The 19,923-nt window shown below is 35.8% G+C and overlaps 1 pseudogene; it reads left to right on the forward strand.

The window, feature by feature from the left end:
- Window positions 1-18,813: 18,813 nt before the first annotated feature.
- On the forward strand, window positions 18,814-19,317 carry LOC142433484 (tetraspanin-6 pseudogene; annotated as a pseudogene).
- Window positions 19,318-19,923: the final 606 nt, after the last annotated feature.

Genomic DNA, 19,923 nt, shown 5'->3' on the forward strand with positions numbered 1-19,923 from the left:
TGCTTCTGACCTGAGAGGCTCATAATCTGGTGCATATCTGACAATTTTCTGCTGCTATCCATGAGATTTTCAGTATCTGAAACTGTTCCATGGCTACCCATAAGGTTTTCAGTGGCTAATTCCTCTGAGATGGGCAGCCCATTGCTTCTTCATAGTTCATTCTTACTCTGGAAACTTTGTTGAAACCTATTTATTTTGGATGACCCTCGGGCTGTTTTAAATCCCAGTGAAATAGATTCCAGTGTCACAGCAACACATAAACCAACACAGTCCAACAAACTGAAGGAACAAATAGTGACACACTATGATAGTAAAATTAAAAGAGGTTACTGACTGGATATTAATCTAAATGAATTTGTCAATGTTTTGTTACGTGTAAGTGAGTTGGTTCATATAAATTGTATATAACAGTGTGTGGGTATTTAGTTATGCCCCTAGTAGTAACTTCTATTATTATTATTATTATTATTATTATTGCTATTTAATTACCTCAAGTCTCCCTCCTGAATGTGTTTCCTTGCAGCCTCCTCCAACCCTTGCAGAAAGAAGTGGGATTTTTTAATGGTAAATTAGGTTTCAATCCCTGCTTTCCTCTTTATTAAAGAATTCATTTTTATTCTTGTTACTCTGCTCCAGTCCAAAAGCGTGCATGATCTTTTCTCTAGCGCACTAGTGACTCACATGCTTACAGCATTGTCCTGAATTTGTCTGCCCTTACACATCTGGCTGCTCCTCCTCTTACTGAAGTTAGCTTCAGTGGTACCTTCTCAGAGAAGTTCTTGGTATACAATTATAAAGGTTCTTCAACCCAGATCTAGCTGACTCCTAAATCAAGACTTCTTCCATATATTCAGGAATCCAGGTGGCATAGTGGTTATAGTGGTTACATGTTAGTGTACTAACTGCACAGTGAACAAGGTTTCAAACCACTAGCCACCTCATGGGAGAAAAGTGAGGATTTGTACCCATATAAAGAGTTACAGTCTCAGAAAACCTATAAGGTTACCATGAATCAGAATTCAATTGCTGACAGTGAGGTTTTTGTTTTGTTTGTTTGTTTGGGGAGTTTCTGTACTTTCAGGCCAACAAATTGACTGACTCTTGCCTTTTCTAAGCAGAATTATTGTAATTCTCCATTTTCTCTGAAAACAGCCTAAAAATTCCTCCATTTTAATGTCATTATGGCCCTGGTGGAAGACCTCTGATGAATCCTTACAGACAAATTCAGGGCTCTCCATCCTTGATTCGATTTAAAAAAAGGTTTACTGAAAATCTAATGTGTGAATTATAGTGTTGGCAAAGAATATTGAAATTACCTTGGACCAATAAAAATGTATCATGTGATGAGATTAAAGATAACTAGTGGTCGGACACTATATTAAAACAAATCTACATCAGTGTAATGGAATTACTCTCATATATATCATAAAATAATACTAACACTATGAGTGATCATGGAAGTGGAATGGTACCTTCACTGCTTTGTTGATGAGGTGGTAAATGAAGACATGAGAATAGCTGTGGAAAAACTAATCCATGGGAAAAGTAATTCATCATTAAATTGTGTTTAAGTACATTTAAGTTTCCTGATTATTTCAATGTGAGCTCTGGTGGCATGATAATCAACTGCTTGGCTGCAAAATTAAAGATTTTCAATATGAACCTATGCCATTACATCACAGGAGAAAGGCCTGGCAATATTCTCATAAAGATTAGAGGCTATGTGTGAGCCAAAGATTAGAAATAATAAAATTCAAATCCATATGGGAAAATGGTATCGGAGCTCAAATTCTAAACACCCAGTTTTCAGACCACTATGAATGACAGTGAAAGCTCAAAATCCATTTTCAGGATCCCCCATGGATTAAGCCACCAGTGAATCCCTTCCGACCAGAGTACAGGGATGTGAATAGCCTTAGTATCGGACAGAGAGCATTGTAAAGTTGATTATGGAAGAGTTAGTTAGGTTAAAATGTAACATCTTATCATTGTATTTCCTTTTTTACCTATTTTCAAGTTGTTTCACTTTTTAATACCTTCTCTTCTCTTTTCTATTGATCGTTTCCTGTTTTATTTTGTCATTTTGTTTTGTATGATTTCCTGTATATAAAATCCAGAATATGTAAAGCTATAGAGAAAATAAGTGGATTAACAACTAACTAGGGGCATGGCAAAGGAGATTGGGTAAGTTAGGGGGCTAACAATGAGTAGGAGAAAGAAGGAAATGTTCTGGAACAGATTGTAGTAAAGATTATGCAATTCTTCATAATATGCCTCAACTATTAAATTGTATGATGTGTGAATTATATGGGATTAAAGCTATTAAAAACTATTACAGACTAGAAGCCACTACAGGTCAGTTCTATTCTGCCAGATGGGGTTGCTATGAGTAGAGAATCAAATCTGTGACATTTAACCTCAGCAACAACTGTGATAGAAAAAATGCATATAAAGTTGATGGTTGAATGACATTAAAATATAAACATTGCTGGACTGGACATGTGAATATTATTGAAATGTTAAATGTGTTGTTACAAACATATTTACCATAATACAAAGGGTGACCTTCTATGGATATTATGTTTTCCTTACATGTCAGCCATATATATTACAAAAGATTAGGACAACCTTGGGATTGCTTCTCCTTATTATGTCATCGTTTGTGAATGAGCAACATAATATTAAAAGAAGCTGGTGAGAATAAAATCATTTTAGGAATTATGGCAACTATGTGGGTAAATGGTGATACTAAATTATAAGATTAAGCAAACTCACTGCCATTGAGCAATACTAATTCATAGTAACCCTCCTGTGGACTTTCAAAATTTTGACTGTTTATGGGCATATAAAACCAGTCTTTCTCCCACACTTACTGGTGCTTTCAAACTCCAACCCTGCAGATTGCAGTCCAACGCATAATTACTACACCACTTTTATTACATTAATAGATTTGTTATTACATTAATAGATTTGTTTCTGATTGCATGGAAATTATCCAAGAAAAACAAAATAGTACTATTACTTATCAAGTAATATGTATTTGGTGTTTTGAAAACATGAAAACTGCCAACTAGACTCCGTATTACATAAGATTTCTTCAAGATAGATACTTTCTTATTTTAAAAGAATATTCTCTGATTTTATCAGCACACTATCAAATGTATTATATGAGCTTTTAAAAAATAAAGCATTTGTTAATTAAAATCAGCTAGTTATTATTCATGAAGATAATTTAACAGTCAAATGTTCTCATCCAGAGACAACTCAAATAGCTGCTTAGTCAGCCTCAACCTTCCATCCCTCTATAGCAACAATGGGAAAAATCAAGCAAAACAGGTACAGATGACAATCTTGGAGTCCTGAGCAGTAAATGGAAGGGTGGAGAATTAATTTGAATACCAAACTGACTGAAAATTTGAATGAAAATAGTGAATGAGGAAATTTGTAGATCCTAGGCAACATGCCAGCAAGCCCAGTGTAGCATGGTTATCTTAATACAAAGTAAGAAGCATTGCAAGATGAGGAGCACAAAAAGGCAAATTCACAAAATTCTTAATAAAAGTCAAATACAAATTTGGGGTGAAGAATGGAAAGAACAATACCTGAAACTAATGAGGGACAGTGCAATAAAGGAGGCAAAAGTTCCAGGAATACTAGCTACCGCCGAGAATGGGTATATAAACTAGGGGCATGGTAACTTACCAGTTGTCCATTACCATTTGGATGGGTATCACCCACAGACTAGTGGGGCCATACAGTTACAACTGGATATCTCCCACCTGATCTGATTCTGGGCAACCTCTCGTCCTCACATATGGTGGAGGCCAGGCCCTGGTTGTTGGCTGAAATCTATGGGGAATGCTTTCATACCCATGTCAATAACGAGAAGAGCATGCTCTTCACTTCCCTTCTGTGCCTTACTGCCTTGGCCCAGCAGTGTGTATCCTGATCCACTTCTCTCCACTCATCAAATAAAGAAGAAGAAAAAATGTAAAGGTTCAGTGAAGACAGATCAAGAAAAGTGAATTCTAAGACAGAAAGCTGTATACAAAGGAAACAAAATTGAAAAATTAGAGAAAGAAGCCATTATCAATATATTAAACATTACAACAAAATGGCATAATTAAGTTCATACCTCTCAGTAATAAAATCAAATGTAGAAAATTAAATGAATAAATCAAACAGCAGATGGTGACAGTATGTATTAAAAACTTTATTGCCTGTAAGAAACCCATCAATATATTGCCTACAGGAGACACTTTAGACACACACAAAAATTGTTTACAAAAACAAAGGCTAATGAAAATAATCAGCCAAACAGTAACCAAAAGAGAACAGAAGGACAATATTTTATTATAAAATGGGTTTAAGTCCAAGTCCATTATAAGAGACAAAGAAGGGTGTTAAATAATGATTCATCAAGAAGAATTAATGATAGAAATAGACAGTAAGAATTGAGAAGAGAAATAGACAGTAGGAGCCCTGGTGATGTAGTGGGTTGTAGTTCAAGCTGCTATTGTAAGAGCAGCAGCACAAAAGTACCAGGCCTCCTTGAGAAAAAGATGAGGCTATCATCTCTATAAAGAGTTACAGGGTTGGAAACCCCTAGAGGCACTTCTACCCTGTCCTCCATGGTTGTTAGGAGTCAGATCCGACTCGATGACAGTTGAGTGATTTGGGTGTCTTAGTATAGTAAAAGTAGGATAATTGAACACATCACTCTCAATAATGGACAGAACAAGTAGATTGACTCGCAGCAGAATAACAACTTCCCAAACTCACTGCTTTCAAGTCAATTTTGCCTCATAGAAATGCTATAGGACAGAGTAGAACTGCTCTTATGGGTTTCTTAGGCTGTATATCTTTGTGGGAGCAGAAAACCTCATATTTCTCCCGTGTTGTGGCTGGTTGGACCAAACTTCTAATCTTGTGGTTAGCAGCCCAACACATAACCCACTACGTCACCAATATTCCTTCAACAAAATATAGATTTAAATAATACAATCAACCAACTCACTTCATAGACATACAGAACACATTACCCACCAACAGACTAATATACATTCTTCTCCAACACACATAGATTATTCTTCATAATATAACATTCTTGGGTCCAAAAATCAAGGTTTAATAAATTTAAAAATTGAAATAATAACAATAATTTTCTCAGAGCATAGCACTATAAAACCAGAAAGTAACAACAGAGGAACAACAAAAACAAATACATGGAAACTGAACAACACCTTACTTAAAACCTATTGTATCACAGGGCTCTGGCCAACATCAGGGTCAGCCAGCAGGAAGCTGATGGCAGAGAGTGAGAGTGAGGTATCCTGGACCCTCCTGAGAAGGCCATGTCTGCTAGGAGTCACCATCAGGCTGTGAACTGATTGATAGGTTGAATACCACCACATACACTGTTATATATATTCAAGTTGACATAACATTATGGAACTACCACACTATTTAAGAAAGAAAATTTCTGAAACCCATGGCTGAGTCTTATGGTGCAAATTTTTCTTGGAACAAAAGAATAAACATGTCCACACAATAGAATGGCAATGGCCATATTGCTGTACTTCACTACAAATAAAGTCAGCTATGGAATATTTATAGTCCAGGTATAATACAATTCTGGTTTGCCTGATAATGTTTGTCTTTAAACTAAAAGGAAAGTGAATGGTAAAATAAAGTCAGATATCAGGAGAAATAATAAAAAATATGAGCAGAAATAAGTGAATAAGAAAAGAGGGGAAAAAAGACTGAATCAACAAGTTGGTTCTTTGACATTATCCACACAATTGACTAATCATTAATCACAATGACAGAGGAAAAATATGTGAAGATACAAGCATTCAAAATAAGAAATGAAATCAGTGACATTACAACAGAATCAATTGAGACAAATAGGATCATAACAAAATGTAATAAAACACTATAATCCAGTAAATCCTGGAAGAAATTGATACAGTTCTAGAAATACAAATAGAGACAGAAAACCTAAATAAACCCATAACAATAGATAAAATTTAAGATGAAGTTTTTAAAAGCTACAAACAGCATAAAAAGTCACAGTCCTAATATTTAAAGTAAACATTTAATCAAAAACCCAAAAAGGATCCAAAGACTGAATTACACCAATTCTATTAATAAGACACAAAAAAGATGGAATACTCCCCAACATATTCTATGACTCTACCATCACCTTGATACAAAAGCCAAGTAAAGACACTACAAAAAAGAAAATTACAGAGCCAATATTCCTCAGAAATATAGATGCAAAAAATTCTCAACAAAATTCTAGCTGGTAGAGTTCAATAGCATATCAAAAAATAATACATCATGGTTAATTAGAGTTCATATCAGGGATGCAAGAACTGTTGAACATTAGAAAATCAATTTAATTCACTCACTAAATAAAACAAAGGGAAAACTCATATCATCACTTCAATGGATGCATTTAATGAAATTCAAATTCTTTCTGAAAACCCTCACCGAAATAGAAGGGAAGGACTTATATATGCATAACTTAGGGCCAACATTTTTTTTCTTAATGGAGAAAGATTGTGAAGTGGATGAAAACAAGGTATTCCTTATCATCACTCTTATTCAATATTGTACTGGAAGTCCTCGCCTGAACAATATATCAAGAATGGGAAATTAAGGACATAAAAATTGGAAAGGATAGGAAACTATCCCTATTTGCACCTGAGATGATTACATACATAAAAGATCCCAGAGATGCCACAAGAAAATAACTGGAACTAATAGGAGAATATAAAATCAACATGCAAAAATTAGTTGGGTTCTCTTACATTAAAAAGCAGACCTCTGAAAAAGAATGAAGAAAGAAATTGCAATAGACCACAAAAGGATAAAATAACCAGAAATAAATTTAACCAGGAACATAAAATTCTTATACAAAGAAAACCAAAAATCACTATCACAAGAAAACAAAATATAGCTACAGAAATGGAAAATCATTTCATGCATAAAAATTAAGATTTTAAATTATTTTTTAAATCAATACTATCTAAAGCAATCTAGAGACACAATGCACTCCTGATCCAAATCCCAACAGCATTTTTAATGAAATGTAAACACTAAATCTCTACATGTAAAGAGACCCAAAATACCCAAAGCAATATTGAAGATGAACAACAACTTAGGAGACCTCACAGTTCCTGATGGCAAAACTTACTATATAGACATAGTAACCAAAACAGCCAAACTAAATTGGCATGGGTTTAATTACAGACACATAACTCAATGGATTAGAATTAGAATCCAGAAATACGCTCCATCCATCTATGAACAGCAGCCCTTTGACAAATGTTTGAAGCTCATTGAATGGGGATGAAATAGCCTGTCTAACAAATTATGCTACCAAAACATTCATTTGCAGATAAATGAAACAGAATCTGTACTTCACACCATACACAAAAAACAAAAACCCCTTCAAAAAATGGATAAAAGACCTAAATGTTAAACTAAAATGAAAACGTTCTTGGGAGCGAACTTAGAGACAAAACTAGGGGTCATAATTTTTGGCTTTTATGTGCAACTAAAATTTCATGCACAACAGAAGACAATTTAAATCCCAGATAGGACCTCCTAAAAACCAAATACTTGAGCTCATTAAAGGATTTTACAAAAAGAGTAAAAAGTGAAGTCATAGACCAGGAGGAAAAAAATATTGGCAAGGACTTTTCTGAGAAATGTCTAATCTCTAAAATATATAGCAAAAATTCAACAGCAAAAATACCAACAATCCCATTTTTAAAATGGACTAAGGACACGAAAAAAACACTTTACTAAAGAGAAGGTATCATTCTTTGATTCTCCAGAAAATCAATAAGCAAAATGCTGTGAGTTTCCCCTAAAACTATGGCCCTCATGTTTGTGACTACTGACTGAACCACTTCCTGATGACTATACCTTTGATTATACTTTGTCTTCAGAACATTACTGGGAAAGCCATGTTTCATTACGTGTTACAAATTTCCTAAGAAATGCATTGGTTGTGAAACCAAGCAAGAAAAAATTTCTTGACAACGTCAACCTTTTATCCATTTACCTTTCAGACTAGTTGTGAGGATTTTGGTCTTCCTGACATTGAGTTATAATCCATAATGAAGGCTGCAGTCCTTGATCTTCATCAACAAGTATTTCAAGTCCTCACTTTCAGCAAGCAATGCATGTCATCTGAAAATCACAGGTTGTTAATAAGGCTTCCTCAAATCCTGATGCCACATTTTCTTCATATAAGTCAGTTGTTTTGGTTATTTGTTCAGCAGAGAGACTGAATAAATATAGTGAGAGGATGCAAACTTGTTCACTTTTCCTGATTTTAAACCATGCAGTATTCCCTTGTTCTGTCCCCACAACTGCCTCTTGATCCATATTCAAGTTCCTGATGAGTGCAATCAAGTGTTCTGGAATTCCCATTCTTCTCAAAGTTATCCATAGCTTGTTATGATTCACATAATTGAATGCCTTTGCATAGTCAATAACATAAGTAAACACCTATCTGGTATTCTGTGCTTCCAGCCAACATCCAACTGACATCAGCAATGATAGCCCTTGTTACACATCCTCTTTTGAATCCAGGCTGAACTTCTGGCAGCTCCCTGTCAATGCACTGTTGCAACCATTGTTGAATGATCTTAAACAAATTTTTACTGGCACATGATATCAGTGATATTGTTCTATAATTTGAGCATTCTGTTGTATCAACTTTCTTTGGAATGGTTAGAAATATAGATCTCTTCCAATCAGTTGGTAAATAACTCTTTTCCAAATTCCCAGGTATAAACGAATGATTGTTGTCAGTGCTTCCTGAGTTTACGGAAACATTTCAATTAGTATTCCAAAAATTCCTGGAACCTTCTTCTTAGCCAATGCTGTCAGTGCAGATTGAACTTCTTCCTTCAGTATTGTTGGTTCTTGTTTGTATGCTACCTCCTGAAATGGTGGACTGTAGGCTAGTTCTTTTTGGCACGGTGACTCTGTATTCTTTCAGTCTTCTCCCGAGGCTTCCTGAATCATTCAGAATTTTGCCCATAAAATCCTTCAATATTTCACCTGGAGAATTGAATTTTATTTGGTTCTTTTAGTTTAAAATATTCTTAGTGTGTTCTTGCATTTTGTTTTTCTAATTCTTGCTATTTACAGATTTCATTACCATGTGTGGTTTTTTTTCTTTTTGAGCTGGCCATTGAAATGTTCTATTCAGCTCTTTGGCTTCATCCTTTCTTCCATTGCTTTAGCTACTCTATGATTAAGAGCAAGTTTCAGAGTTTCTTCTTATATTCACTTTGATCCTTTTTTCTTTTCCTGTCTTTTAAATATCCTTTGCTTTCTTCATGAATGAAGATCTTAATGTCCCCACACAGCTCATCAGGTATTCTGTCATTAACGTTCAATGCAAGGGATTATTTTTTGAGATTTTCTAAATATTCAGGTGGGATTTCCTCAAGCTTGTATTTTGGCTCTCATAGACTTGTTTTAAATTTCTTCACCTTTATCTTAGGTTCACATATGAGCAATTATTGGTCTGTTCCACAGTCGGCCTCTGGCTTGATTTTAGATACTGATAGAAAGCTTCATCCACAGATGTAATTAAGTTGATTTCTGTGTTTTCCAACTGCAGAAGTCCAAATGTGTTGTGTTGTTGAAAAAAGTATTTGCTATGAACAAATTGGTCTTGTCGAATTCTATCACGTGATCTCCAGCTTTATTTCTGTTATGCAGTCCATATTTTTCAACTACTGTTCCTTACTCTTTGATTCCAACTTTTAAATTGCAATCACAAATAATTATGCATTTTGATTGCATGTTTGATCAATTTCAGGCTGAGGTTGTTGGTATAATTATTTTATTCAACACTAGCTTTTGTGGTTCTTGCATAAATTTGAATAATAAATAATGGTTGTATTGATTGAATTTCTTTGAATGCAGATAGATGAAAACGTATGACTGACTGCATTATACTTCATGATTGCTCTTTCAATGTCCTGTTTGACAATGAATGCCATACCACTCCTCTTGACTTTGTTACTCTCAGCACAGTAAATAATATGGTTTTCTGAATCAAAGTGGCCAATACCAGTCAATTTCAGCTCACTAATACATTGTTATTTATGTGTTCCATTCCATTTTTGAACCCCTTTCAGTTTTCCTAGATTCATATTTTGCACATTCTAAGTTCAGATCATTAGCAGATTTTTGAGGCGGTTTCTCCTTTTTTGGGTCATTCCTCATCAGCAAATGAAGATCCTGAAGGATCCATTCTCATAGGTCTTACTCAACTCACTTCACATGGTCCACTCCTCTCTGAGAAATCAGCACTTTCTCAGTCACTTTCCAGTACTCTTGACCCAAGTGGCCCATCCTCCAGCACTACCTCTCACGACGATATGCTTTCACTCATTATGCCTTCAGTATCTGCCAATATTTATAAGCTATGCATAAGGTTTTCGTTAGTCACTTCCTCAAAAGTGAGGGAGCCAAGTTTTTCTTTATTGTCTGTTCTTAGTCCCTGGAAGCTCCACTGGAGCCTGTTCACTTTGGATGACCTTACCTTGAAATACTAGTGACAGGGCTTGTAGCACCAGAGAAACACACAAGACAGCACAATATGACAAACTGACAGCGAAATTGTGGATGTGTGTGTGTGTGTGTGTGTGTGTGTGTATGGAACAGTTATGAAGAGTTCCTAGACATTTACAAAACCTTGAGGGATAATTTTTATGGGTGAAATGCCTTAGAATTATTGTCTAGTGGCACAATTTAGTATGTTAGTTAGGTGAATAGCATCTGGGATCTTAAAAGCCTGTGAGTAGCCACCTGAGGTACAGCTATTGTTCTTTATCCATCAGGAGACAAGAAGAGTGATGGAAATTGAATCCACGTGGAATAATAATTCAGTAGACTAATAAACAATTAATCTCCACAAGGGTGAAATTAGAAGTAAATGGTACCGGGCTGCCACTCCAAAACTTTTTCCCAGGACCAGAGTAGAAGGTCCCAGAGTAGGAGAAGAAATATAAAACAAAATTAAAATTGCAAGAGAACATCAGACTTACAGGACTGTTTGCTACAAGCCAAAACCTGCATACAATCACCCTAAAACACCCATTGACCTTGCATTTGAAGCTATTCCCAGCAGTCGCCTTCAACTAAGCAATAGAATGACTTATAAAATAAATAATATTATCTATGAGAAATAAACAATTGTGTTAGTCTGGGTGTGACTAGAGAAAACACTTCATGGACAGTCATATGTGTATAAGAAAGAGCTTTATTTAAAAGAGCAATTTTATATTGAGAAACATCCCAGCCCAGTCCAGATCAAGTCCATAAGTCCAATATTAGCCCATATGTCCAATACTAGTCCATAAATTCCTCTTTAAATTACAGAGCCTTGCAATAATGTCAAATGCAGGAAGATCACAAGCCAGTGTGTGGAAAGGTTTAAAGATCCAGGGGGGATGGAAAAACCTCTGCGTTGGCCTGTATCTCTACATGGCTCCTCCAGCTCCAGGGCTCTGGCTCCATCAGTGTGTCTCTCTGTAGTTTGTCAACAGGAATGTCTCACAGGAAGTGTGTGTGTATCTGGTCTCCAGTCACCTGTTTATCTCCTTAGTACCTCAAAATAAGGTTATCAAGGTGCGACCTGATTGACAGACCAGACTCCATCCTTCACAAGTTGACAGGAGATTATGTAATTGCCACAAAAATCAACTATAAGAGAACTAAATTGTCAACAATTATTGAAATGCAAAGGAGAGATGGCAAAGAAAGGCAGGGATGTTAGATAAATGAAAATGGAACAGAATGGACATAATAAACAGTATAAAATTGTAATCAACGTCATAAAACAATTTGTACAAAAAATTTTTTTAGTGTTCTCACCATCCAGTTTGGCTCTTTATAAAAGCTCAATGGTTTTCATCCGTGAGTTCATTCTCATAGAAATAAATTGAAGGTTGCTGCCTTTTCAAAAAAGTTGAAGAGTTAACAATTTATTTGTATTTAGTTAGTTTTTGACAAGTTATTTGAAGTCAATAAAAAGACATCATCCATTCAAATCACACATAAAATTAAAATACTGATAATGTTCTTGCAGTGGAAACAGTAATATCTAGTAGTTATTATGAAGAATGTGGCATTGGGATAGAGGAAGGCTTATGAACAACCTGTGATATGCACATGAAGCAATCTTGCTTGCTGAAAGTAAATAGAACTTAAACACTGATGAAGATAAAGGTTTGTAACCTTCAACATAAATTGTAACTCAGTGTCAAGAAGATCCAGATCCTCATGGCTGCACCGAAAGGTAACATCATGATAAATGCAGAAAAGGTTGAAGTTGTGAAGGACTTTGTGTTGCTTGGATCTTAATCACTGTTCATGGAAGCAAAAATTAAGAGATCAAAAGATATAGTGCGTTGGGCAAATCTGCTCCACGAGACATCTTTTAAAGGTTAAGGATTCTACTTTGAGGATTAAGGTGTACCTGACTCAAGTCAGGGCATTCTCCATTGCATCATATGCATGTGAAAGTTGGACAGTGAATAAGGAATACTGAAGATTGTCCTCATTTGAACTGTGGTGCTGGAGGGTGCTCCTCAGAGGCAAGCATGGCAAGACTTTGTCTTACATACTTTGGGCACATTGTCGGGAGAATCAGTCCCTGGAGAAGGATATCATGTTTGGTAAAGTGGAAGGACTGAAAAGAAGAGGAAGGGCCTCAGGGAGATGGACTGACACAGTGGCTGCATCAATAGGCTTAGTCAGAGGAATAATTGTGAGGGTGGCACAGGACCATGCAATGTTTCCTTCTGTTGTGCATCAGGTCACTATGGGTTGGAGCTTTCTCGATGGCACCTATCACAAACAACAAATAGTTATTAACTGCTGCTCATCTGGCAGTTTGTTGTACTGTGGTGAATTGCATGTTTCTGTAATGATGGGAAGTATGCAAATAGTATTTCTAATACCAACAGGGTCACCCATTGTGAACAGGTTTCAGCACAGCTTGCAGACTAAGAAAAAAAATGGAAGAAGGACGAAGCAATCCACTTCTGAGGGGTTGGGAACTGAAAACTTGATGAATAGCAGTGAAGCATTGTCTGATACAGTGTTGAAAGATGAACCCCTCAGGCTAGAAGGTACTTAGAGTACACCTGGGGAAATGTATCTTCAGATTAGAGTCAAGTTCAATGATACAGATAGAGCAAAGCTTTCATATCATCAGCTGCTGATGGAGTATGAAATCAAATGAAAGAAACAGCTGCAGATATCCATTAATTATTAGAAAATAGAAGACACAAATTAATAATTTAAGAAAACTGGAAGTCATCAGAAAGGAATTGGAACACATATAGATAGATATTGTAGACATTCATGATTTGAAATGGAACTGGTATTTGACCTTTTGAAACAAACTATCATATGATTTACTGTGCCAGGAAGATACATAGAAATAAAATCAACCATGTCTATGGGAAAAGGCAAAGGAGAAACATAATATCATCAGCCAAAAGAAGGCCAGTAGCAGATTGTGGAGCAGACCATGAATTTCTGACATAGAAATTCAGTCTGAAAGGGAAGACAATTAAGACAAGTCCACATGAGGGCCAGAGTACATTCATCTCAAGAACAGATCTGATTAACTGAACACTAATGAGCAGTTAATGAGATAACATTTAAAATATAATATATGAAGAAAACAAAGTATCATTTGAAAAACAGAAAAGAAAAGATCAAAGTGGATGTCAGAAGGGACAGTGAAATTTCCTTTTATATAAAGTGTAGCTAAAGTAAATGAAAAATTATGAAGTAAAGGAGCTTACCAGAAATCTTCAAAGCTAAGCTTGAGAAGTCAAAGTATATATTGAAATGAAATTGCAAAGACCTAAAGTTAAAAAATCAAAAGAAATGTTCATACTCAGAATATCTCAATATGAAAGAACTGAAGATAGTATTTGAGACTTATGATATAATATTGAAGGATTCTATGGGAAAATATTGAATCATACAGGAAGCAAAATAATGAACATGAATAGAAACGAGAGTCACTGTACTTAAAAGAATTCTTCAAAATTCAACTTTTTCAAGAGGTAGAATGTGTTAAAAAATAACTAAGGGCATTGACGAGAAAATATCCATGCTACACTGAAGGCACTAGTGAAAAGCAAGACTCAAGGAACCCATTGAAAATTTTCAAAAAATTGAATCAGTGCTAGAAGCACTTATTAATCTATGCCAAAACATTTTATAAAAACAGTTATCTGATCAATGAACTGGAAGATACAGATGTACATAGCTGTGTCCATTACAATAAAATGCAGGAATTATTCAACAACATCATTAGTATACATGAAAGTAAAATTTTATTGAAGTAGTTTAAAATGCAGCAGTATATCAGCAGGTAGTTGCCAGAAATTCAAGAAAATTTCAGAAGACAACATGAAAGTCAATTTGGGACTTGAGAGGATTAAGAATGAAAGGGTAAAGTTCTGTCAATTGGGTCATACCCAATGAGGCTTCTGTGTGGGCATGCTCTTCCCCTGAGGATTCTGAGAACTCCTGTATTTCCTTCTTGGAGGTGGGAGATAAACTCTCTCTCTCAGCTTACTCCCTGGGAGATACTGTACTGACAAAACACATGGTACGACACTGATATAGTCCGTGATCTCTGGAGCTGGAGAAGCCCGTGGGGATTCCTGCCAATGCTGAGATGCTTATAATGCCAGTGGATTCACAAGACTTCCAACCCACTGGCCTGTGATCTTCCTACATTTGGCATCATTGTATGTGTTTCATGAGTCTGATGAGGACTTTATAGATTGATAGCATGTGGTGATCCGAGAAGGGTGTCTGAGTGATCTGTATGTGTTTGAATTTACTCAGGCTCGACCTATGTCCCAACATTTGGTCTATTTTTCGAAAATGAGCCATGAGCAATTGAAAAGAATGTGACTTTTTTTGTTTTCGGAAGGAAAACTCTATATATGTCTGTCAGGCCCAGTTGGCTAACTGTGGTGTTTAGCTCTGTAGCCTCCTGCTGAGCTTCTTTCCCAGTGATCTATCTTTCTCCGATAGTGGTGAATTGAAGTCTCCTGCTATGATTATTGACTCTGTAATTTCATTTTTCATCTTTTGAAGTTTGTTTCATGTATTTTGTGGATCTTTCATTAGGGACATATATATTTATTATACTCACTGGTTCCTGGTTTACTGATCCTTTGAGCATTATATAGTGCCCCTCCTTGTCTCTTTTTATTGTTTGAACTTTGAGATCAACTTTTTTGGAGATGAGAATTGCGACCCCTGCTTTTTTTAGGTTGCCCTTTGTCTGGGGTATTTTCTGCCAGCCTTTTATTCTTAGTCTATTTTTGTTTGCGAGTTTAATATGCGTTTCTTACAGGAAACAGATGATGGGTTATGTTTTCTGAGCCAGTCTGCTGGCCTTTCTCTGAATTGAGACCATTGACATTCAGAGTATCAGACATATGAGCTAATATCGGACTTATGGACTTGACCTGGACTGGGTTGGGATGTTTTCTCAATATTCAATTGCTCTTGTATATAAAGCTCTTTCTTATACACATACGAGTGTCTATGAATTTGTTTCTCTAGTCAACCAAGACTAACACAAAAGGGATATCATTGCTGATGTCAGATAGACCTTGATTGAGAAGAGGATACAAGAAAAATGTTTGTTTTTTATTGAAACACGTTTTTGCAAAGGCATTGGATTGTGAGGATCATAAAAAAATTTTGGATAACACTGTGAAGAATGGGAATACCAAAATCTGTGTATAGACCAAGAGGGACTCATTCAAACACATCAAGGGTATAGAACATAGTTTAAAGATCAGGAACTATGTGGGTCAGTTATATCCTTATCTAAAAGCTGAAGTGCAGGAAGAAAAGCATGGTATCAGGATTGGAGAAAGGCTCCTTAGTAACATGTGGTATGCATCTGACACAACGTTGCTTGCTGAAATTTAGAGGGACTTGGAGCATTCTCTGATGACCATCAAAGCCTTCAGCCTTCGGTATGGATTGCAACTCAGTGTAAAGAAAACATAAATCCTTACAACTGGACCAACAGACAACATAATTAGAAACAGGAGAAGAGAGAAATTGTTCATTTCATTTTTACTTGTTTCCACAATGAAAGCTTAGGGAAGCAGCAATTAAGAAATCAAACAACACATTTCCCTCAGAAAACCTGTTACACAAGACATCTTTAAAGTGTTAAAAAAAAACAAAGGTGATATTTGGATGACTTAGGTGCTTCTGAATCAAGTCATGAGACTTTCAATTGCCTTATATACATTTTAAAGCTGGACAATGAGTAAGGAACACTGGAGAAAATTTGATGCATTTGTATTATGGGGTTGGTGAACATACTTTATATATGTCAATATGAGGGACCTGTTCCTGGAGAAAATAGAGTTTGGTAAAGTGAAGCGTTGATGAAAAAGAGGAAGAGCTTCAGTGAGATAGATTGACACAGTTACTGCAACAATGGGCTTAAATACAGCAATAATTGTGAGTATAGCACAACAGTGGGTAATATTTCTACCTGTTGAACATATAAGTTAGCTATGAGTCAGAGCTCACTCAATGGCACCTAACAGCAACATAACAATTGTAGTTATTAGATAACTGACATTTTCTATTTTGCCAAAGTTCAATCATTTATAAAATTTTACTATTGTAATAGACTCATAATATCTAAACTAATGTCTAATATAGTATTCTGATTTTTGAGAAATAACTAGGTAAATTAAGGTTAGTGCAAGACTGTATGGTTAAACAATGAACTGGGATTTGCAAGGTCTGTAGTTCAAATCCACCAGCCACTGTGAGGGAGGAAGGCTTAGCTTTCTACTCCTGTGAACAGTTAACAGTCTTAGACACTTACAGACAGTTCTGCCCTGTCCTATAAGGTCACTATGAGTCAGCATTGACTCAATAGCAGTTAGTTTGATTTTGGTTTGGTGTTACATTTCCTAGTATCATTTAACAAAACAACTCTTTTCATGATTCTTATTTTATTGCCTAAATAATTTATTTGTATCATAAGAAAGTAAAGTACTCTTTGAATTAACAGAGTATTGCCCTTGACCCAGAATATCACCAAATATAATACGCATGATTAACACTGTAGGATTAGTACCTTACAGCTTCCCCCTAAAATTTCTCGTAAACAATATTCTCAAGACAGAGAGCAATACAAATTCTTTATAATTCTAAATGTGTTTAACTTTTCAAAAAACGTTTACCCTTTTGATTATATTTTATCTTCACTTCAAGAGGTAGGATTAATGATATAATCTCTGCTTAACAGATGTATGAATTGATGCAGAGGAGGTCAATCAATTTACTCCAGTCATGAAGTCAATGAGAGCAGCAATCTGATCATTTACATTCCTTTGTATGTTTTAATCTATTATTATTCACCTTTAATCATTGATGTTGCTGCTACTGCTGCTGATAATGACAACTAAATTATCCCAAACCAGCTATAGTATGCTATGTACCAACTCATAACGCTCAATGACTCTGAAAAAGAGGAAGACCTTCAACAAGTTGGCAAAGTAGATGAAAAAATAGGCATAAGCACAAAAGCAATAATGAAGTTGGCACAAGACCAAGTAGCATTTTCTTCTTTTGTAAATCCCGTCACTCTGAGTTGAAGTTGACTAAATGGCATCTAACAAGGGTCTAGGGGCCAGAACAAGTAGCACAATGTCGCCTCAGCTAATCACGTGTCTGTCAATTCCTCATACTATTGTAACTTGTGTGTTGCTATACTACTGGAAACTATCTTACTAACTTTCACATACCAGCGGGGTGACATAAAACAGTCAGGTTTCAATAGAGCTTGTAGTCTATGAACAGAACAATGAAGAAGAAATAAGCTGTGCATTAACCACTGAAAAATGTATGGATAGCAGGAGAACATTGTCAGAAATAGTGCCAGAAAATGAGCCCCTCATGTCAGAAGGCATTCAAAATATGACTGGAGAAGAGCTACCTTCTCAAAGGAGAGTCAACCATAATGGTGGAGAAGTAGCCTTTGGGATAAAATGGTGGTGCATGGCTTACAATGTACAAAGTATGAATCCAAGAAAATTGAAGTCATTAAAATTGAAGTAGAATACATAAAGATTGATATCCTAGATATTAGTGAGATGAAACGGACAGGTATTGGCCATTTTGCATCACAAAACCATATGGTTTACTATGCTGAGAATGATACATTCATGAGGAATGACGTCTGATTCATGGTCAAAGAGGACATTTCAAAATCTATATTGAAGTACAATACTGTCTGAAAGGATAATGTATACAGGCAAACAAGAAAACCCAATCATTATAACTATTCTTCAAATTTATGCAGAAACTAATAAAGCTAAAAAAACCCCAAACAACTATTGAATCAATACCTATTTATAGTGACCCTATAGGTTAGGCTAGAACTTTCTTATGAGTTTCCAAGACTGTAACTCCTTATGGGAGTAGAAAGTATTATCTTACTCCCACAGAGCAGCTGATGGTTTCAAACTGGGGGCCTTGCAGTTAGCAGCTCAACACATAACCACTAGGCAACCAGGGTTGATGGAGAAATTGAAGAATTTTTACCACTGTGTTCAGTCTGAAATTGATCTAACATGCACTCAACATGTATAGATGTGTTATATTGTGATTTTGGTGATTGAATGGAAACAAAGAGGGAAGAATTGAAATTTGTAAATATGGAATTGGGTGTGGGTTCTTAGGTGAGTCATGACATCCCCATCTCAGAGACTGCAGACCAAACCTGCAATCACTAGATTCAAGAGCATCCTCTTGATCTACACTTTCATCTTTTGGATTACTGGTTCTATCCTTCATTCCATTGGCATTTGGGATAAGTATGCAATGTTTCTGATTAAGTTTGGGGATCAAACTGGTTAATGCCATCATAGGATTTGTTTTAGACATGAGATTAGAACCACTTTAAGAATAATTATGAGGAGTCTCTGAAACAATATAACACAATAGGAGATTATAGAAGTGATACTCTAGACAAGATACAAAATAAATTGCTGTGGTGTCACCAAATATACTGATTGGGAAGATACTAATTATTACTCAGAACAGGGATATCCGAAGAGCTGTTGTAAAACTGAATGTACTCCACAGATACAAGTAAACCATGAAGGTTGCTTTATAAAGATAATGACTACAATAGAGTCAGAAATAAATATGAAAGAAATTGTGGGATTTGCTTATGAAAGAATTAGATAATTAGATTGAAATATACTGGCTCAATAGACTGACAAGCTACTGAGACAGCTTACCAATAGACTGGCTCAAATCAAGATACTTATCCAGTAAGTTGAAGTTGATTCAATTAACATTTGTTCAATATGTTCTAAGTGCACGATGTATGTTCCATTCCTGTTAGCTTGTTGAAAACACTCCATATTTCCCTGAAACACTACAACAGCTAGTAAATTGTAAATGAAATACTGTGTTCCTCTTGATTTTTCTTTTTATGGCGGGGGGGGGTGTCTTTGTCAAGCACTATGAATAGGTTATTTTGATGTAAGATGGAACTGCCCCTCTGAATTTTCTACTGATGTAGTCTGATAGAAAATTAACCTCTCTGAGCTGTCCACTCCTCAGCCAAGGTTATCTGGTTTGATTGTATACTTTGCATCTAGTCTCTGTTCTGCTAACAGGCAATGGAGAATCACATTGTGTAATAGAACTATAGTCAGTACTTGGATCACATCCAGTGCTGGTGATGGTCTCTGACCTAAAGCACCCAAAACTAAGATACTCTTCATGTTCTGTGACACACAGGTTTCAGCACACTAACACTTGCATCCAAACTAAGGTGTCTGTACT

This window comes from Tenrec ecaudatus, chromosome X, assembly GCF_050624435.1.
Source record: "Tenrec ecaudatus isolate mTenEca1 chromosome X, mTenEca1.hap1, whole genome shotgun sequence".
Classification (NCBI taxonomy): Eukaryota; Metazoa; Chordata; class Mammalia; order Afrosoricida; family Tenrecidae; genus Tenrec; species Tenrec ecaudatus.